Genomic DNA, 22,372 nt, shown 5'->3' on the forward strand with positions numbered 1-22,372 from the left:
AGGAGGTGCTACTTCACTGTCAGGGCGGCTAGGATCTGGAACCAACTTCCAAGGGCCGTGGTGCTGGCTCCTACCCTGCTTGCCACACTACAAACACCAGTCTGCATCTGGGGAATCCACAGCAATGGCTACATGCCTGACCTCCTTTGTGAGGAACAACACCCCTCTCAAGGCTCAGAAACTTCTACTGCGATGCTGTCCCATTCCCTTTAACTTCTGTCTTACTGCAATAAATCTGTTGCTAAAAAGTAGGAATGGTTCATCTGCCTGGCTGGGTTGACAGCTTGGCACTGGCTGAAATGTAAGGAGTAAGGAACATGCAAAGCTGGAAGTGCTTACATATCTCCCATCCATCCAACATTGCAGGCCCATTCCAAACTGGAAATATTGGTAAGGCTGCTCTGGGCTTGTCCCTCTGTCTCTTTTATGAACACTTTGTTTCTAGCACACCTAAGAGGAGGCACAGAGCATGAGCCAAATAGCTTCTTAGGGGAACTTCTGGGACTGGACCATGCCTGTTGCCTCAGGGGCTAGAGACAGACATTACACATAAACTGATTTAAATGATCAGAAACTGGTTTAAACTGGTAACAGAACAGGTGTTCATTGCACATAAACCAGTTTGAAAATGGCTGAAACTGGTTTGAGATAAACCTGGCTGAATGTAGTATGAGCCTTAACTTATTTGGGTCAAACAGGTTTATGCAATATCTGTCCCAGACCCCTTCCTGGTTTAAGTTAAACCTGAGTCCCCCAGCATTCCAGATGCTTTGCCGTTCTGGGAGAGGCTCTGCTCCTTGCTCCCTGCTCCAGCACAGCATGGTTGGCCCCTCCCCTCTGCTCCCTGGCTGCAGCTCTGGCAGAGACTGCAGGTACAGTGGCAGCTGCCTGGCTTCCTCCTGCTCCCCCTCCCCACCAACCACTCCCTGCTAAATCAAGGATTGTCCCCTCCCCTCTGCCTTGCACAGACACCTCTCAGCATTAGGTAAAGGCAGACAGGACAGTGTCGGCTTAGGGCTTTTTGGAGCTAATCAACAGGTATCCAGTAATGTTTAAAAAAGCTTGAATTAATGAGAGAGGCTTTTGTTTTGTTTGATGGGCTAATATATGCTAATAACTCCCCATGTAACTCCTTGCTGTGTAACTCAATGCTCTGTTATTAATTGTGGGGGCTGGGGGGGAAGAACCACTCCCTAATCAGAGCATCGTGCTGGGGCCTGGCCCTCCTCAGCTCAGCAGTGTGGAAGGAAAAGGAGGGCTGCTCTAGTGCCCCCCCCAGCTTACAGCCTGAACCACTACAGGCTTCTTTACAACTAGGGTGTCCAGACTATGGAACAAGCTCCCTGCAGAGGTGGTGCAGTCATCTACCCTAGAGGTCTTCAAGAAAAGACTGGACAGTCACCTGGTTGGGGTTGTCTGACCCTAGATGTCTTTCCTGTTCATGCAGGGTGCTGGACCCAATGATCCTTCGGGGTCCCTACCAGCCCTATGATTCTATGTACCGTATTTTTCGGACCATAAGACGCACTTTTTTCCCCCCAAAAGTGGGGGGAAAACGAGGGTGCGTCTTATGGTCCGAAGGTGTGTGTCCTGGGGAGATGGGGCGGAGCTTGCCTGCGGAGGCGGCGGAGCCCGAGCGGGACACCCGCCGCTTGTTTATGCCGTGTCCCAGGGAGACGGGGTGGAGCTTGCCCGCGGAGGCGGCGGAGCCCGAGCGGGACATCCGCCGCTTGTTTACACTGGAAGCCGGCGCCCGTGCCAGTGGCCGGGAGCCGGCAATAAAAATGGCCGGCTGGAACAGACGGGGCAGGAGTCTGAAGGAGGGACTCGCTGCCGCGGAGACTGAGGCTCCAGGAGGGGTGCGTCTTATGGTCAGGTGCGTCTTATGGTCCGAAAAATACGGTACCTGCATTTCTGGAATGACAAGGGAATGTCTATCCACCTCCAAATCAGTTCAAGCTTTGCAGGTTAGTTTAACCTGCAAAGATTGAATCAATTTAGGTTCAGGCTTTTTGAATGTCAGGAGCATCAGATATGCTGGGATCCCCTTACTGAGCCATGCCTCTTCAGTGACGTAGACAAGCCAGCAGTAATTTGGAAAGAGAGACAAGTTTTTTTTCACAACCATAAAAATATTACTAGAGTAGCTCAAGATAATTAAGCATTAAGAGACCTCAGTATATTCCCCAGAATCTTAGTTCTGGCTTTAGGTACTGCACTTTCTAAGGTAAGTGGGCAGAGGAACCAGACGTAGCTGAGCTGCATCTGAAGGGGAAGCCCCCCGGATCCCTTTTAGCTGAGCCGGTAGGGTGCCGTGCTCCCAGGCCGTGCCATGCAAACAGAGCGTGCAAACAGGGGGAGTACTAGGGAGGACTGTCCCCCCAAGCCAGGTAGCACCCCCGGGTTTAACCCTTGGGAAGCAGGCTCAGGAGGCACCAGATCCCCGCAGTGGGGGAGCGTAGGGGGCAGCACTGCCGGCAGGCACTTCAGGGAAGACCGGATCACCTGATTGACTGTTGGGGCAGCTGTGGCAAATTCAAACCATGGCCCTTAAAAGCTGTGGTTTGACATAGCTCCTGGCACTTGGGAGCCAGAAGCAGGGAGGAGAGGAGGGATCCAGGCATACATGTGTCCCGCATGCACATGTGCCCCCTTACCCAACCCAAAGCAGAGGCAGACACAGCAGCAGCGGAGCCAGTGGCAGGGGCAGCAGCAGCTGATCCCCCTAAAGTAAGTGGGCAGAGGGACCGGACGCAGCGGAGCTGGATCCAGAGGGGAAGCCCCCTGGATCCCTTTTAGCTGAGCTGAGAGGGAGCCGCGCTCCCGAGCTGCGCAAACAGAGTGCGCAAAAAGGCACACTTCATAAGAGCGCACCTGTGTTTGCATCGGCTTTCATGCCGGCAGACAAGCAGAAAGGGCCAGGAGGGAGACTCCTGCTAGGGTAGGGTGAAAGCACAGCACTAAGTCATAAACAAGCAGCAACTCCTATGATGGTGTCAATATGGAGTGCTGCCAGGGCCCCTGCCCAGGGGGCGCAGCCTACCCGGGGCTTGTCTGAGGCCTCCACCCAGACAGAGCCCATGAGGGGGCTGGCCTCCCCTCACCCCCTGGCCTGTGGGAGTTGCCCAGCAAGACCTGGGGGGGCAGGGACCGGGGACCCCCCACACCTGTCCTGCAGGGGCCTGCCTTAGGGCCCTGGAGGCGCAGGTGAGGGAGCTTCAGGAGGATGTTAGCAGGCTGAGGGGAATCAGGGAGGTGGAGGATGAAATTGACAGCTATTTCCTTTCCCTGCAGGGCCACACACCGAAGGAAGAAGCACCTTGGGAAGTGCCCTCCACTGTAGAGTGGTAGACGGTCACCTCCAGAACCAGGGCTGCTCGTAACACAGCAGTACCAGTTCCTCCAGTCCAGCTGGAGAACAGGTATGAGGCCCTGGCGACTCTGAAGGAGAAGGAAGGAGAGTAGGCAAGCAGAGTGGAGGCAACTCCACGCTCTCCACGATCTGAGCAGGCCAAAGGAGCTAAGCAGTCCCAGAGGAAAAAGCGTTGAGTGATCATCATAGGCGACTCCATCCTGAGAGGGATAGAGGGCCCCATCTGTCGCCAGGACCCCTCAACATACAAGGTCTACTGCCTACCCGGAGCAAAGATTCAGGATGTGAAGAGGATGATCCAGGCCATGATCCAGCCCACCAATTACTACCCCATGGTCCTAATCCATGTGGGTACTAATGATGCGGCCAGGAGAAGCCATGATCAACTGATGGCGGATTATCATGCTCTGGGGGGCATGCTGAAGGAGATAGGCGCACAGGTGGTTTTCTCTTCTGTCCTACCAGTGAGCAGACGTGGAAGACAGCATACAATGTGCATTGCAGAGACCAACTGGTGGTTTTGGGAATGATGTCTTGAGGCAGGCTTTGATTTCCTCGACAATGACCCCCACATCACAACAAGAGACATGCTCGGATGGGATGGGCTCCACCTTTCCCCTAAAGGTAAGCGTATGTTTTTTTCTAGGTTGGTGGATCTCCTCCGGCAGGCTTTAAACTAGCCTCGTTGGGGGAAGGGGAAGTCAAGGGTGGAGGAAGCCTTGGATTGCCAAACCAAGCAACACCCACAAGTACAGCCCAGCCTAGACCAACGAGCGGAACATATACGCAGGTAAGCAGCAGGGTTCAGGGTAATACTGAAAGTAGGGGGCCAGTGCACATCCTCAGGAGACCTCAAAGCCTCTACACAAATGCTCGTAGTATGGGAAACAAGCAAGAAGAACTTACCCTCCTGCTAGCTGACACCAACCCAGACATAGCCAGGTCTGACTGCTCACATAGGTTCCTAGTCAGAATGCAGGACCTCCATCTAACCCAGGAGGTGCACAGCCCCACCAGGGGACACCTTGTCAGACCTGGTGCTGACCACGGGTGATGACCTGGTGAGGGGGTTGCAGGTGCTCAACCACCTGGGTGACAGTGATCATCACTTGCTGGAATTCACCATCCAGCGCAAGGTGGCAAAGGCCTACAGCAAGGCAGCAGCCCTAGATTTCAGGAGGGTGGATTTCAATGAGGTAAAGAGACTAGTCAGAGAGACACTGAGGTCCCGGAGGGGAAGGGAGCCAGATGTCCAAGAAGAGTAGCGCTCCTTAAGGAGACAATCCTCCAAGCCCAAAAGGAGGTAATCCCAACACGGATCAAAGGGGGCAGGAGGGCGCAAAAGCCCCAATGGCTCACCAAAAGCATCTGGGAGTGTCTCCTAGCTAAAAGGGAGGCGTACACCCAATGGAAGGGAGGGGCCATCACCAGGGAGGATTATACTGCGGTTGCTAGGCGATGCAGGGGGGCGGTCAGGAAGACCAAGGCGGAGATGAAACTGGGACTAGCTTCCCAGATCAAGGACAACAAGAAGTCCTTTTTTAAATACATAGGGGACAAAAAGAAGGTTCTGGATAACGTGGCGCCCCCTGCAGGACACGCTAGGAAATTTGGTCGTCACACCAGATGACAAAGCTAACATATTTAACAATTTCTTTCCCTCCATTTTACTGAGCAGGGGCCGGAACAGCCATACCCCCTCTGGGCCCCCCTTAGACCTCAGGGGAGGCGCACCAAGGCCAAGGGTTAGTGAGGAACTAGTTAGGGAACTTCTGGAGGGACTGTATGTATTCAAATCAGCTGGTCCGGACAATCTCCACTCTAGAGTACTAAGGGAATTAGCTGAGGTCATTGCGGGAGCCCTGGCACAGCTTTACGAGCACTCATGGTGCTCTGGTGTGGTGCCAGAGGACTGGAAGAGGGTCAATGTGGTTCCCATCTTCAAAAAGGGGAGGAAGGAGGACCCAGGAAACTATATGCCAGTTAGTCTTACCTCAATCCTGGGTAAGTTTTTTGAGAGAATTATTCCGGCACATGTCCACGAGGAGCCAGCAGGGGAGAATATGCTTAGGGGCAACCAACACAGGTTCATTAGCGGCAGGTCCTGTCAGACCAACCTGGTGGCCTTCTACAACCAGATCACCAAATCCTTAGATGCAGGGGCAGCAGCGGACATAGTCTTCCTGGACTTTCGGAAGGCCTTCGACACTGTCTCTCATCCCATTCTCATTAAGAAACTGGGGGACTGTGGTATCGACACCTGAACAGTCAATTGGGTCGCCAACTGGCTGGAGGGCTGCACCCAGAGAGTGGTGGTGGTCATTTTCGACCTGGAGGGATGTGGGCAGTGGGGGTCCGCAGGGCTTGGTCCTCGGGTCTGCACTGTTCAACATCTTCATCGGTGACTTGGACGAGGGGGTAAAAAGCACCCTGTTCAAATTCACTGATGACACTAAGATGTGGGAGGATGTGGGTATGCTAGAAGGGAGGAGTAGGCTGCAATTAGACCTAGACAGGTTACAGGGGTGGGTGGATAAGAATAGGATGGGATTCAACACAGACAAGTGCAAGGTGATGCACCTGGGGAGGAACAACTGGCACCATACCTACAGGTTGGGGAACTCCCTTCTTGTCAGTACAGAGGCAGAAAAGGATCTTGAAGTCATCATTGACTCCAAGATGAACATGAGCTGGCAGCATGGGGATGCAGTCAGGAAGGCCAACCACACCTTGTCACACATCCACAGATGCATCTCAAGCAGATCCAAGGAGGTGATCCTCCCCCTCTATGCGGCACTGGTCAGGCCACAGCTGGAGTACTGCATCCAGTTCTGGGCACCGCACTTCAAGAGGGATGTGGACAGCATGGAGAGGGTCCAGAGGAGGGCCACTCGCATGATCAGGGGGCAGCAGGGCAGGCCCTATGAGGAGAGGCTACGGGACCTGAACGTGTTTAGCTTCCACAAGAAAAGGCTGAGGGGGAATCTAGTGGCCTGTTACAAACTAGTCAGAGGGGACCAGCAGGCACTGGGGAAGTCCCTGTTTCCCCGAGCACTACCAGGAGTGACTAGAAATAACGGTCAAAAGCTGGCAAAAGGTAGATTTAGGCTAGATATCAGGAGGCGCTACTTCATGGTCAGGGTGGCTAGGATCTGGAACCAGCTTCCAAGAGAGGTGGTCCTGGCTCCTACTCTGGGGGTCTTTAAGACAAGGTTGGATGAACACCTTGCTGGAGTTGTTTTACCCCAATACTCTTTTTTGCCATGGCAGGGGGTAGGACTCGATGGTCTGCTCAGGTCCCTTCTGACCCTACAAACTATGAAACTTCATATGCAGATGTAGCTATATCGTTTGGGTTGCATATGGCTCTGAGGCAGACTTTGCAAGCTCAAGGGTATGTGAAACCCTGGAACCAAGGTACACTTTGCAATGCAGACATATCATTGAACATATCTGCAAGCTTGTTTCTCAGTGGCTTCTGTAGGCCACTGCTGTCTGGAACATATAGCACTGAGTTGTGACCCTGTACCCTCATCACATAACCTATAGAAGGGTTTATGAGGGAGTCTTCGGAGGACAGCAACATGCTTTTTGCTGAAGCTAGCCATGGCTTGTGCTGTTCTCATGTTGAGGAGAGCCATGGCTTTCAGAGCGGCTTTTTTTTTTGCCTCTCCCTGCTTCTTTTTCTTGCATGAAGGGGCCAGTGCAGGGTGAGGTTTTTGCTTTCTGTGGGATTGTCTACACCATTGTAGTAATGTGTCCTACAAGAGATCTGAACACTCTCCGCCATCCCATTCACCCAAGCCTACAGGCACATTCCAAACCTGGAAGTTAATGGGTGAGTCTGCTCTCAGGCATGTCAGTCCTTAGTCTCTGACATGCCTGAGAGCAGCTGCTAGGGACTCAACATCCAAAGGTATGCTAACAAAATGATTGAAGGTGGTGTGGCTTGCCATTATTAAGTATGTGGGAATATAACACTAGTAGGGATCCCTTGGGTTTTAAGGTCCAGCCCCCGATATTTTAGATACCATGTCATATAATTAATTTTTAATTATTTTTTTTAAATATCAAGTAAGTAAATAAATACTTATTTAAAATAAGTAAAAATAAGAGTAGTGTTAGGTTTGGGCTCTCCTTTGTACTTTTAAAATATTTAAAGGTTTTATGAGGAAGACTAGAAATGATAGCTGAAGCTTTAAAAGAATAATTAGGCATAACTTTTTTTTTTGCATGTATAGCATGGAGTGTTATTGGAATAAGTTGTGGACAAATATGATCACATGGTAGAACCTGACTGAAAAGCTTCCTAAAGTGGGGAATGAAAACTTGGAAACCCACAGGTAAGTGGCAACTGAATTATCTCAATTGCCAACCATGAATCAGACTCCTTCATATCATGATACTGGTGCATCTTTCCTTGCTTTTGGGCTTTTTCCATCATTCAGAGGAACCTTCACGCTGCCAGTCTATGTGTGATTTCCCCTTCCTCTTAATGACCCTACCTTCCTAACATCCTGTGTTGGCAACCCACAACTCCCTACAACTCTCATTTGCTTCATGCTCCCTTCATTATTCTGACTCCTTGTAACCATCCTCCTAGTCTCATTCCACTTTTGTTACCACAATTTTTTATTCCCTTCCTGACTCTGTTTAATAAGTAAGTGCTCCCCTCCTCCCTGACAGGAGTATAGGATGTTTTCCCATGTAAGTAATCTTTGCAAACCAAAATGCAATGACCTTAACTATGTCAACATGGTGAAACTCCCAACCCCACTGTTGATGTAGTTAGCCCAGTGCTTGTACTGGTATAATGTATTCCCTGCCAGAACGGGAGATTAGATATACCAGGATAGAGTCAAAGTCCTGGTTAAACCATCTTGTCAAATTTCAATGGAAGCAGTGTTCAGCACTTTCTTGAGTCCTAGCCTGTGTCTCTGGATTGAGATGGACTTCTGGACCTAATTAGGTCCATTTCTAAATTAAGATCCTTAATACCAAATGGGTCTTTTTCTTTTCCTTTTTTTTTTTTTTTTTTACCAAGTGAGACACGGCTGTCAGCCACAGGGTTGCACCATGCCCAGCCAGAACTGGGAGTCCTGCAGCCGAGGGGACTCAGCCCCAGCAGCTGCTGACTGGGTCCTGGTAGCAGTGGGATACAGTCTCTCACAGCTATGGATCCTGGGTGCCAGGACCCAGCTCAGTCCTGGCAGCTGGAGTTGCAGCTGGCTTGGGGGTTCATGAAACGCCTGGGGCTGCAGAATTATGGCTTCCATGATCCCCCACCCTCAGGGGTGTGTGGAGTATAGGAGGAAAGGACTATGGCAGCTGCAATTCCCCAGCCCCAAGAGTGCATGGGGTCCCCCTGCAGCTGGAAGCCCCTCAACTGTGGGGGCGCCCAGCTGGAGGAAATTGCTTCTTGCTGGTGAAGGGGAAGCCTAGGCATCAGCAATAAGGTGCAGTGAGATATAGTGCATGATCCCACAATTGCATCTCCTGCCATGGACATGTGACATGGCAGGAGACATGACTGTGTGGATCATACATTAGAACCCATTGTGCCTTTACCTGCATGTGTAGAGAACCCTTAAAGATGTAGATATATCATGTTGGTGCGTAGATCCATTAACAGTGTGTAATCAGTTTGTAAAACATATAAGGGTTTAAAATTACTTCGGTAAATATATTTTGGACACTCAAAATGGACCAGGTATAAAGATTTCTTTAACTTTGGAAAAGTGCTTAGCTATCATGTCTTACCCAAGTCCAGTTTACATTCCAACACTTGTTTTAACTAAGTCCATCTGTAATGGACCAGATTTTTAAAAGAAGCCTACTGTGCTGACTTAACTGTGGTTAGTATAAGCAAGCATCACAAGTAGGTATTTGAATTCCTATTTTCATGAACATCTATAGTTCTGCAACATGTGCATGAAAGATTTGGATATCCAGAATAAAATTTCCAGAATGGCTTCTGTTGCACCAAAATGAAACACTGGCAACTCTCATGGTGGTGTGGGAGTGCCATTTCTGTGTAGCTGGGCAGAGATGGTCTCTTTTAGGTTGTGGGAAGTAGGCTGGTGAGCATTAGAGCTATGTCCAGGCAAGCGTGAACGTTTGGTTCCCCTGGGACAACTAGTAGTGGGACATCTTGTGCTGCTGCTAGTTGTCCCCAGGGAATGCCCATGCCACTCACCCTCTGACACGTGGCAGGTTATCTTGGATGGGGTAGGGGAGGCTGGATCTAGCACAGTTGCTGGCCCCAGCAGCCTTACCTGGGGTTCTGGGGGCTGGGAAAGCTGCAGGTGCGTTGCTCCTGCAGCTTGGAGTCTGGCTGGCAGCTGAAGCATGGCTCCAGCTGGCCAGGTTCCAGTTTTGGGTGGTGCACACTGTCCCTGAGTGCACTGCCCCACTTTTTTTCAACGCAGGTTTTCTTCACTTCTGGATATTCAGGGGTCACCCCGCCCCCGCACTGCAAGGTAGCAGTGTAGGAAACTTCTGAATGTGAGATATGTGGCGCTGCAGACGGGTCTGTGGTGCCACACACAGACCTCACAACTGCGCTCATCTGGATGAGGCAAAGGAGTCTTCAGTGAAATGCCTTTCTCTTCAGTCAACACAAAAAGAAGGTTCCTCCCCTTCATGCGTCTGTTTTGCATGTTTTAGATCATTTCCTGAAATGCTCACTGCCTAAAAAAATTGCAAAAAAAAGGTGAATTATCCTGCAAAATCAGAAAACAGGGCAAAAACAGCTATTTAAAGTAACATAAAAATAACATAATTGTTAAGATAAACTCATGATTAATTTTTCATGGCCAACACTGCCATATGAATTATGAAATGAAACTCTGAGTGTAAAATAACAAAAACTAGAGTCTAGATACTTTTGTGTTTTGTACATCTGAGTAATAATCTTTTTTCTCTTCTCTGTACCTTGCTGTAGCTCAACTGACTTCAGCTGAGTTGAACATAATTTACATCAATATGAAGTAGAGGAGAATTGAGCGCATTGTTTCTATTGGTATTAATTACATTCATGTGGCAGAAGAACCTTTCATTTGGCAGTCACATTGTGGATAGTACACTTTTAACCCTAATTCCTCAGAAGGGGGCTACATTATTCATTATTACTTGTCTCTATCTAGTTCAAGTTCATAGTGATAAATCTAGCTTATAAGGCACTTACAAAGATGGGTGTGGTGTGCTGATAGCATTCATGATTAAGTGCTTTCCTGTGTCAAATATAGCCTGTAATATACTGCAAACAGGCAGTCGATTTTTATACAAACTGATTTGGCTGCTACCAGACTCTGACATTTTATACTAATACTTAAAATAAATCTAGAAACAGGAAAGAAAGTACAGAATTATTGTTTTAAGCTAACTGCAAGGGCTTATCTTCAAAGTGGCAGAGTTTCTATTGTATTTACAGAAACTGCTCACTGTACTGGCATAGAGGTAGCATGGAAGAAACCAGAGTCAAAATCTAGTCTTAATTTTCACTTCTAAAATACAGACCCTTTAATTACCTCTCTTTGTTTTATTGTGAAGACTTTAAAATGTCATTGCATTATTCTTCTGCTAAGCTTAGTAGCTTTAGACCTAACCCTAGCCCCTTGGGAGTCTTGCTGTTGATCATGAGGGATTGGCAGTATGTGTTCAAAATCTGTATGAACTGGATTGCAATACGTTTAGGGAACAGCTGAATATGTTTAAGATAAAAAATTTCAAAGGTCACTAGTGGTTTTTTTGTGAGTCTTAATATTTGACTGTAAACCTGAGGCTATTTTAAGGGCCTTGATTTTTGGAAGGTGTTGAATACCCTTAAAATCAGGTCTATTTCAGAACTTTCCATGTCAAGGGCAGAGCCACAGTTTCTTCCAAACCCCGCCTGCCCCCTTGTTTCCTCTGCCCCCACCCTTTCTTACCCTATGGTTCTAGCATACAGTATGCGTTTACCCCAGGCCCATCTGAGCCCAGCATGGTAATAGTGCTTGCGACTGTGGAAACTCCAGTTGGGTCCTGGAGTTAGAGCCTGGGCTAGAACTGCTGTCACCATCACCACTGCTACCAGGATGGGCTGTACCTTGAGCGAACATGTACTCTGTGACCTAGACTGGAGCAGAGCCAGAGCCCTGCCAAAGGGTAAGTAGCAGCAGGAGGGTAGGTACCACAAGGTGCAGGCATGTGGTGTGGGGGGGGTGAGAAGATGCTGGGGGCAGATAGCAGGGGGAACAAGTATGGGAGTGGGGGCAGGGGAACAGGTGGCATGGGAGGAAGGAGCAAGGTGGCAGGGGTCAAGCTGCTTGATCCTTCCTCCCACCACCTGCCTCCCTACTGCCTCTCCCACTTCCTGCCCCCCTGCAGCTGTTGGGTGGGGGTGGGAGGGGGGAAATGAATTTAAGATGACTCTCCAATAATTAGATTCGATATATGGAAAATTATAATGCATTTATAAATTTTCCATGTATAGAATCTAATTAATGGGGGAGATCATCTTCAATTTAGATTAGTTGTGGATTTGGGGAAGTATGGTAATTTGTGTATATATATATATATATATATATATATATGTATGAGAAAAGGATTGCTTGGTTCAATAAAGGACTTTTTAAAGGATAATTAAATCATTTTATAAGAAGATGCATGTAAAAGGTAATAGTATCCCCCACAAATAATTGGACACTTTCTATTTTATAGTGGAATCTTAAAATGTAAATCTTAATGTTTTATTCTTAGAAGTTGATTCTTTCCTCCTGTCTACCACCTCCTACAGTTAACTTGGTAGCTGATATTAGGGTTGGTTTCTTGCCCTAGATAGAGTATATTAGGGATAGTGGATGGCAATAATTTTGACCCTGTGTTTTTTCTTGTTCTTATCCATCCCCATCTTAGAGGAAAAAAAAGTTTTGTGTTATTAATTGGAGACTTTTTGTTCATATAACTCAGCGTCACCAACGATGTAAGCAGTATTCTGGAAACTGGTTAATGCCAGAACCATCTGGGACCTTGCATACAGGAAGAAAATTAGGCAACAAGAAAAGCTGATGAAAACCAAGATAGCGTCACTTTTTCTTGAAGCAGGAGAATTTTAGGTAAGTTCTTTCAGTAGGCTGGGTAGGTTGAACTTGATTGTCAGAAGAGTTAAAGGAAGAAACACCTGCCTGATGGAGCTCTGCACAAACTGGGCCCCCACTTAATAAAAACTTGGAGCTTCACAGTGCAAGCACCTTGCCAGCAATGCATACTCTGATGTGTACCGGATGCATTTTCAGTCCTGCAGACATTATAAGAATTGTGCTAAGAAGGTTGCATTATTGGTTAGATCCTGTAGCCCAGGAAGGCACCCATGCCAGACCTAACTGGTTCATGTCCTTTTTCTCCAGCTTTCTTTTTGATTTCATCCAACTAGTACAAAATGAGTACAATCATCAATCACTCCCCCAGTGCATTGACTTTTACAGGGCCCTGACCATTCTTCCTCAGTTCTTATTCTTGGTAACATGCCCGAGTATCCCTGTGGTACAAGCTGATTCCTATAATTCTTTTCCTCTAATCAGAAAGCTTGCTGTCAGCTTTCTGCACTAGATGAGCAGTTTTGAACTGACTCCCAGCTTATCAGTGTAAAGGGTCACCCTAGAACAGGTTACTGTAGAAGAGGTACAGAAAGGGAGCTTTGTTTAGCTGATTTTAGTCAGTTCCTGGTGGGATTGCTCCTTTTTTGCTCACCTTGAAAAGCCAGTTGATTTTCCTAAGAACTGCTGTTTGCTGTTCTGCAAGTCTGCAATAAGGTTGTTGCTTCCTTGTATGTACAAGGCTCAAGAAGAAAGAACACAAGGCTCAGCTCTAACGGTCCCCAGGAACAATATTTGTAAGCAAAATTAGTGTCCTTACGGTGGTGCTGGTGTAACAGTGTCAGGGGACACACAGATTTGAGATCTGAGAGTCAAGGGCTTTTAGGCCAAGAGAACTAGCCATGGTCCAGATATCAAGAAGGTTGATATTTAGTTATTATTTTTAAGTTCCTGCCCAGACTTCCTAAAGACAGCACTCTGGTCTAAAAGGCTAGTGTTTGCAGGGATAGTGAAGAGGGGCAGGGAAAACTTAGAAAAAGCTGACTATCAATAATATGAGGTGACAGAAATACCAGGCCAAACCACTGTTAAAGTCCTATGGGCTGGAATTTCCTTTAAAGAAGAAAGTGCTTTAGACATCAGAAATGAATTATGTGAGAGGCTGAAGTTGCAGCTTGGGTAGGGTGCAAAGTTGTATAGCAGTTGCCAAATTATCTTAATGGGGGAGGGATTAGAAATGCAACAGAAGAGAACAGTCAGTAAGGAATGGAGTTTGCCCAGGGAGAAAAAAGACCTTTCCCAGACACAGGTTCATGCTTTTGTTTGGAGCTCCTAGGTAAAGAGATGAAAGTGCTCCTGATTGTGTATGGACCCATGCTGAGATGAGCACATGAAGACCTTATTCTAGGATTTTGCTAGTCAAGAGGGGAAAATCTCATGCACAGAAGTGTCACAGATATGTTTCTTCCTGGTGCAGCCCCCAAAGGCAACAGAGACTGACAGACAGCACAGTGAACAGAAGGAAGTGGCTGTCCCCCTGGGGGAAATGGAGGAAACACCCATGGATTCATAGAATAATTTAGTAACCTCTGGGTCTATCAAAAGCAGGGGGATATTTGCCAATAGTTGCACCACACAGGCTTGAATGATTAAGCTCAGTTCAGTTGAAATTTGGGAACTGATTTGGCCCCAGAAACAATTTTATTTTTAAAAAAAATCCTCAAAAGCATTAGATAGCACTATGGATTCCAGGGTATGACATCTACATTTTTAGCCAGTGCAGCCACTTATTGAGACTACAGCAGGTCAGCTCCCTTACCACTGTATGCGCATGCAAGAAGGGTAGACAGTCAAAAAGCCCGAGACTGTATCAGTTCAGTCTTTGAAGGTTAGTCTAAGATTCATAGATTAAACTGAGAAATAACTGGACACACATTACTTTTGATTCAGGAAATGCAGCCACATGCCTGCAGTGACTCAGACCACAAGCCAGGGGGCACTACAGCATGGCTCTTTGGCATGTAGCCAGCATGGGCTGTGTGTTTGCTTCCTCCTCCTGCTGCCTCCAAGCTCTTTGGGATTTGCAGTCCAGACTTGCAACATCAGGACTCAGCAGAGTTGCTCATCACTTCTTCCTCTTGCTTCCAGGTGCCTCTGGGATTTGTAGTCCACAGTCACAGCCAGGATTAAGTTTGAGTGGGCCAGAGGGTGTTTAACCCAACTCCCAGGTCCCAGGTCCCACCTGGGGTTTGCCTGGGGGTGCAGGTGAGGGGGCAGTCCTTGCCTTCCTCCCGACAACCCTTCTTTGCTAGAGCAGACAGCACGGCACAGCTCAGGGCTGGAAAGCATGCTGGGGGACTGTGATTTATCTTGAACCAGGAAGGGGTCTGGGACAGAAGTTTCATAAACCAGTTTGACCCAAATCAGCTACGTCTAATACTACATTCCACCAGGTTTATCATAAACCAGCTTCAGCCATTTTCTGTTACAGGTTTAAAACAGTTTCTGATGACTTAAACTGGTTTATATGTAACTTCTGTCCCTAGCCTGACTGTTCCTTTGTGATGAAGAGAGTGGTTTCCTTGCAAAGGTCATATATCTGTCACTGGAGAATAAGAGGAACTTCTGGATCTGAGTGTGTGAGAAATTTGGACAAATGTAGTGTCTGTGACTATTTCTGAGATCCAGACATAAAAAAGTAGAGGGCTAACTGTCCTATAGACCAGTGGTTCCCAATCTGCGGTACACAGACAACCTGTTAATGGTACATGTTAATCGATTTATTATAATTACTTTATATGACAAAAATGGGCCAGTGGTACTTAAGGTTTTATCATTTTAAATTGGTGGTGTACAATCTGTCAGAGTTTGGGGACCACTGCTATAGAGCATAGTATTTGCTTTCTGTCTTCAGCAGTCTAAGCAGGAGCAATGGAGTCTATGGGGAAGGTATATTTTGGAGCTCAGAAACAAATCTGTTGAGAGCAAATCCTTTGCACCTACCTAGGGTGGTAAAAATCCTGTCAGACTCCCAATGAGAGAATAGATAATGAGTCACAGTACTGAAAATTCAGGACAAGGTTACTGTGAGACTCATGCAAGTTCCCAGACCTTTCAGCAAACTTCAAACAAATCTTGAACAGGTAGAGTTTTCTACCTGAAACGTTATTGTCCTTTGGCCCTCTGTCTTATTTGCAGAGAGGTAGTTAGCTGTGTAAGGCTGTCAGCTACTGCTTATGAAAGCTTATGCCTCTCTGAATTAGTCTAGAAGGAGCCACTCTGCCCTGCCTTCTCTTCATCTATGTATAATTTACAGCACCAACTTCTAGATGATGTACTCAAGAATGTGTAGAAATATTTGACATTATTTTAAAGGTCTTTTGAAAGACCTGATCACATAGGCTTACATCATCTGTAATTGTTAGCAATACGTGGTTGATAAGCCTAATTATAAAAGGCCCAATGCTTTTAAATACAGTGAAAGCTGAATCATTCTCAATCAAATAATGTTTTCCAAGGCTTTGGGAAATAGAATTGAGAGTTAGAATGAAAGTGCCATCTCAGTCATAACTAGGGCAATAATATTATGGTATTATGTTATATAGTAAAGCCTGAAATAAATAGCTTTACTGAGCCAAATCTTGATGTCCTCTGCTCATTTTGCAGGAAGGGTGATCTGAATGAGGAATGACAATAAATCTCAAAATAAGCCTTTATTTTGAAAGAGCACTGTGTATAAGATTTGGGATAAATTTGAAAATACAGTACCTATGCAGCACTGATAGATGTTCGTGGAAGGCATAAGGTAGAACACAAACATGAAGGAAAGTAGCTTGAAATCCCAGACTATGAGGTGACAGACTGATCTAATTTCTGTGATTTGACAAAACTCATATATCTTGCATCTCAGTCTTAAAAAGGCAAAGCCTACAAGGAAGGGAAAATATGGTTTAAAGTGTTTGGGAGAAATTTGCCAGACGTCTTCAACACTGCAATTCTCACTATTTGGGATCCCTCCTTTATTATCTTGAGTAAAGCCTTTTGTAATTAAGTTAATACTGATTTAATCATGACAATCATAGTTGGTAGATATCCAAGGCAATGATAAATTAAGCTATGAACAGACTGCATGTAGGGCAAGGAATTGTAGAACAAAACAGCAGCCTGGGATTCATATTTACTGCAATTGCTGTAGAAGAATTGTAGAAACCAGTGCTGCCTACTCAATAATTATTTAAACATGCTGTGTACAATACTCTTAGACTAGTTTGTTAACACAATCCCAGTTTGAGGTGATGATTCTGACAGCTAGTTCATTACATGGGAACTCAGCTGAAAAATGGTGGGAGACTCTTATTGTGTTTTAAATCATTTGTGTTCATTAGCAAGTGCAAAGGCATTAAAGCCTTGTTTGCCTTTTCCTGCTAAGCTAAGATGTCTCTCCCACTTTGACTGGGCATTATTCAGAGAGGCAGTTAGTAGAGGCAGCCAGGTTGTCCCATTTGCAGGCTCATGCCCCAGAAAGGATGACTTAAGGATCATGAGGTATTAGGAACTGTGTCAATATTCCATCAGTTCTTTTTTTAATTGCCTAATTAGCTGGCATCCTAACAGTAGCAGCTGATAGAGGAGGCATTGCATGTCTGAGGGACAGGCAGTGGAGCCACTACCTGCAGTGCCAGTACAATACTTCATCAAGTTTTGGTCTCCATCCTTAGACTGGTCACTGCCTAGATAATCTAGGAAGGACTAGCAGAGGGGAAACCTTTTAACATGATTCACACATTACCTGAAACAATGTTGCAGCCCAATTTCAGATTAGAAAATGTAATTACTCTGATGCATTGTTTACCAAGAAATTGTTTGAAGTTTTTCAAAGGCATTGTTTGCAGCTGGGGCAGTATCACTTCCCATTGTGTATTTTGTGAGCTGGGCTAAGAGATAGTGACGTGAACTCCTAGAAAATGACCTTCCCTCAGAGCATCAGAGTAAAGTTGTTATTTGGGGGGGGGGTAAGTTTATCTCACAGTTCTTCAGTCATATGTAAGTTATTGAAATGTAGGAAAATTTAAATCTGAAATAAATTGGGCTTGTAGTTTTTCAAGGATCTGTGGCCTGATCTTGCAATCACTGAAGTCAGGTCAGGGGTAATTTTCCCTTGACTTCAACTATGCCAGGAATGGGTCTTTGTACTGTACTGTTTAGTCTATGAGGTACATCCTGAGCCTGTCTTTTTGTCTCTTAGTAATGAATTAAAGAAATAGCCCCAGTTGGGGAAAATCCCATCCAGACCTGGATAAAATATTAAGAGCAGTTACAAATAATACAACAACATCTACAGTTTGGGGGAAGGCAGAGAGAAGACAGCAAATTCAGGACCACTTAATGGCTCAGAGTTTAGAAACAAACACACAAAGGAAGGGGAAAAAAACAAAACCAAACAGGTGGCATTTCTGTGGTAGAAGTTTCTGTCCTAATCAGAGTGGGAACTGTGCTAGGCCAGCCCTAGCTGGAGCAAGCCCAGGCTGATTTATAGTTTTGTACCAGAACCAGACATAACTCAACAGGTTTGAATGATTTCATCCTGAACCCGGATTCAAAGCTAAACTTGAGAATGGTGAATGAAGCCAAGTAAAGCTTATCAGGTGAAACTGCTGAGCTCTGTACAGCTGTAAAGAAAATAAGACTACGAGTCAGGTATGTATGTGGGTATAAATCAGGAAGCAAAATCTTTTGATAGCACTCCATTTTCTTACTCTGTCTGAAGGCTTTTGTGAGGGGTGGGGGGGGGGAAATAAGGTAAAAGTGAGAAAATGAAATTTAATAAAATTTGGCAAGTAGTACTTGGAGATGAAATTTATGACATGCCACTAATAGAATCCACTACACTATAGTCTTCCATTGTATGATGGTGTAAAGTAAGGGTGGTTGAACTGGGCCCTAAATATTTGCCATCACTTTTTTTTTTAGAAGGGAATACCCTTGCTATGTGTTTCATTCACATTCAGTTCAGATTGACTCCCCCCTCTTATTCTTCACTGATCATCATCATGTATGGTTATTTTAGAGTGAACTTCTATATATTAAAATTTGGTATTGTGGTCTAATGCTAGTCAAGGCCTAACAATGTTGTTACCATTGCTGTTGTTACTCTCAATAACCTGGCCAACTAAAATGGATTGTATTTATTGTATGGTTTCTTAATGTAGATCCACACCAAGAAAACTGCTTATTGCTGAATTTCTCTTATTGCATATTGTTAAATGCCTGAAGCTGAGCAAGTGCTGACTGTGGTTCAGCTACTATTATAGACTAAAGAAATTAGGGCTGTTTCTACTCACAGTTAACTTGCCTTAAGAACTGTACTGATTTTTGGCAATGGGCAATTTCCCTGATGGACATGAGGCTTTTGATCTAAAATCATATGTAAATCCTGGCTATTTAACATAGTTCAGAGTGGCATCAAGATACGTTTGGTGATGAAAATGTCCTCTAACCCCAGCCTCTACCAAGGTATTTAATAGTTCTGTAACACTGTCAAATTGTATTATGTTTTTCAAATGCTGTTAGTCTTTTGTAGAGACAGGAATCCCAACCCTTATTACTATAAAAATATACTTGAACATGCCCAAATGTACATCAGCAAACCTTTACATACTAATATGTAGCATCACTATTTTTCAACTTGTCTGGGGAAACCAAATGTATGTGTAAAATGTAGATTTTGAAAAGTACTTACACTGCCTGTGTTTAAATACATGATGCAGGACCAGAAACCAATGAGTCCAGCTCACAGACCTGAAGTCCTAGAAACCTCAGATGCATTCAATAGACCTTAAAGAAACCAGAGATTGTTTCTGCATTCTCGTGTCTTAATGCCAGTTTCAAATAATTCTTGTCACTGCAGTGATGGTTTGGAACCACGTGCACTCGATAGAAAGCTGTTTCAGACAGTCAGTTACAGAGTTTGAGGTGTGCTACTGGGAGTCCCTTAGATAGATGCCAGCTAGCTTAGGGAACTCTTTTTTGTCAAGTGCCCACATATTTTGTTTTATTGGTTACTGCTTTACAGTAATTGCTTTTCCTAGCTATATAAATATATTATTCATATATCCAATGGCCCTGCTAGCCATACTGTTCCTTTCTTAGAACCACTCAGCAGTCACACAAAACCCCTCTGGGACATGGTGCCTATGATGTTCCCCTTGGGGAACACCTGACACTCTTCAATCGGAAGAAAGGAAATTGTTTCCCCACCTTCCCACTCTGCTGCCTGCAAAAGAAGCAGTGATTTTATTTTCCCTTCTGCACAGAAGGGAAATATCTGTACAGAATTTTGGAACCCATCAGACACAAGGCCACTTTTCTGAAGCCCTAGGGTCTTTACAATGGCTTTAGGGGCCCCTTGTCCCCCAAAACTCCCCTTTCCTCCCTCCATGCTGCTATCAAAGACTTTTGGGCTGTGAACTGCACTACAGAAAGGAGACATTCAGATTTTGGTTGGATTTTCCACCTATGGCTGCATGAAATGACAATATGTGCTGTCCCCCCTTCCCCAGGCTAGCCCTCCACCAGGCTCATCCCGTGCACAGGAAATTGGAACTGCTGAGAATTGGAAATTTCTTGCAGTTTTTATTTCTTGGGCTTTAAAAGTCCTTTGCTAGATCTCACCTTCTTGGCAGCAGAGATTAGAGATCTCTCCACTGGCATTTCTGAACCACGATGCCAATATCTGTTGTTAATTTTGTTCTCAATATCCATTCGTTTTTAGCAAGTAGAAGGCAGCCTTTTCAGACACTAGTAGTTGCCAACAAGGACACAACCTTTTGTTTCTCTGTGCTCCTGTCTTCAAAGTAGTCTGTCAAAGTGAATAATGTCCACTTCACTCATACTGTCCCATGAACCAATGTTTTCCATTCTACAGAAGGCTGTATCCCACATTTTGCATGGTGAAACTGGATATCTAATGTGACTGTTAATCACAAGCGACCTGAAGCAGTGATCTCTGTCCTGGCTTCCTTGTGAAATATCCATCCAGATGAAACAGTAGAAGTCTGAAGCGAGTTTCCCAGCAGATCTCAAAAGTCCTAGGTCCAGGTTCCTTTGGGCCTGCCAGAACATAATTCATGCTGAAATAAAACCAATAATGAACTGTTTCCCTATCCATTTCATAAAGCTCTCATTAGCCATGCAGCCACAGATGAGCACTCTGGTATGTCTGTAGCAGGAATATGCCAGTGTTTGCAGCACTGGAGGACAGTGGAAATGGGAAAGGGTCTGAAAAACTGGTATTTAATGCACAGATCTTTGGAGCCTTCACAATGAAGCATTGTTAGGTATAGGATCTGTGAAACAATGAGTCCTTGATAGGACGTAATACCTATTCAGAGCTCAGCTTTGTACACTTGCTCTTAAAACATCCTTAGCTCAACTTAAATTTACCTTTGTTGCACGTAAAGCACATGTGACAGACTGCTGCATTCATTCATCTGTTTTATTCATATCACTGAGAGGCTTACCTACTGTCTGTGGTAAAGCTGACGTTGTCATGGGTTCTTAAATCAGGGGTGTTGATTGTCACTAGCTTTTGACATTGCCAGCATCAGCAAGATGGCTTTGGTGACTCTGACTCTGGAACAAGTTGGGTGAAAGCTTCAAAAAAAAAAGTGAAAGAGAATTCTGTGAACATCACCAATTATCGTTCAGTTGGCTTTATGCACATAGCTTATATGCATTGTTTGGATGCTTTCTCCTTTTGAATAAAAAACGCAGTTTACAGCACATGCTGTACTTTTTCTATCAGCAATTAAACTTTAAGATCCAAAAGTACTCTTTGTAATTGGTAATCAGTTAAGCACCTCCTATTACTGCAGGCTGAAAGCCAGGCTTTTGGGGCAAGAATGATATGAGAGTCCAGGACGCAATATCCACGCTGTACTTCATGTTCTGTCAGTTTAACAGATTTTTCAGTCATGAACACCTTCACACTTAAGAGTCTTATTTCTAGCATTTCATTCAACCATGGCTAAAAGTTGCAAACAACTGCAATATTTTGCCTAAAACACTTTTTTGTGTTGTTGGCATTTCATGTACCTAGATATTTTGTTAAAATTTCTCTCAAATGTTTTTTTCAAAAGTGCCTGAAATGTGAATTTTTATGTTTCTTCTTAAAAAAAAAAATTCTGTCCAAAACACATTTACCTATTTGTAAACCTCCCTCAGTATTCTGGGTTTAAAAATTGCAGAAATGTTCTTTGGTAGAAAAAATCTGAGCAATTTTCAAAAATTGATAATAAAAGCTACTGATGAAGTACGCTGTTGCCTATGAAAGCCTATGTTCGTTTCTAAGATGCTGCCCTTACCAGAAGGTATTCTGCCAGATTAACCTGGCTAACTACCTCTCACAAAACAAAATGTGAATTGGTAAGGTTGTTGGCTTCACATTTCACATAAAAAAACTCTATATTTTAAGTTCCAGCTGTTCAATGTACTTGTCTGAAGTATAAGCACTGAGGGCTGCACCGTGTCATTTAAGGCAATATTTCTTGTCTAGATGGAATGTTAATATTCTCCAGTTTTGTAGAAATAAGTCATGTAATTTATAACAAAGCACCACATCATAATCGCATTTGACTGAAATAGAGAAAGATACTCTTTTCATTCACCTGATATAAATTCTGCCTATGAACCCCAAGGTTCATAATTAAAGCTTCTGAAGTAGTAAACTGTAATACACTCATGGTGAATTGAATGTGTTGCAGTTAAACCACAAAGGAATGGAAAAGGAGACTCTTAACTCAAAACTGAATAAAAAGAAGCTTCATTTTCATCTCTTGGAAACCCTTTAAATGCTCACATTCACTGCTTTTCTGCATATCTAGGCACCTTATGCTTCCAAAAGCCTGAGTTTTGCATCTATTTCCAA

At 45.0% G+C, this 22,372-nt stretch overlaps 1 long non-coding RNA gene and 1 pseudogene across 1 annotated transcript; both read left to right on the forward strand.

Annotated features, from left to right (window-relative positions):
• Nucleotides 1-254: 254 nt before the first annotated feature.
• Nucleotides 255-4,151, forward strand: LOC149869239 (uncharacterized; annotated as a pseudogene).
• A 3,431-nt stretch (nucleotides 4,152-7,582) lies between these two features.
• On the forward strand, nucleotides 7,583-21,489 carry LOC149869240 (uncharacterized). The gene is made up of 4 exons (XR_016441090.1): nucleotides 7,583-7,716; nucleotides 9,802-11,518; nucleotides 12,323-12,468; nucleotides 20,372-21,489. It is a non-coding gene; the product is annotated as an uncharacterized LOC149869240 (long non-coding RNA).
• The last annotated feature ends 883 nt before the right edge of the window (nucleotides 21,490-22,372 follow it).

The sequence above is a fragment of the Crocodylus siamensis genome, chromosome 3 (genome assembly GCF_052110815.1).
Source record: "Crocodylus siamensis isolate JL-2025a chromosome 3, ASM5211081v1, whole genome shotgun sequence".
In the NCBI taxonomy this organism is placed as follows: domain Eukaryota; kingdom Metazoa; phylum Chordata; order Crocodylia; family Crocodylidae; genus Crocodylus; species Crocodylus siamensis.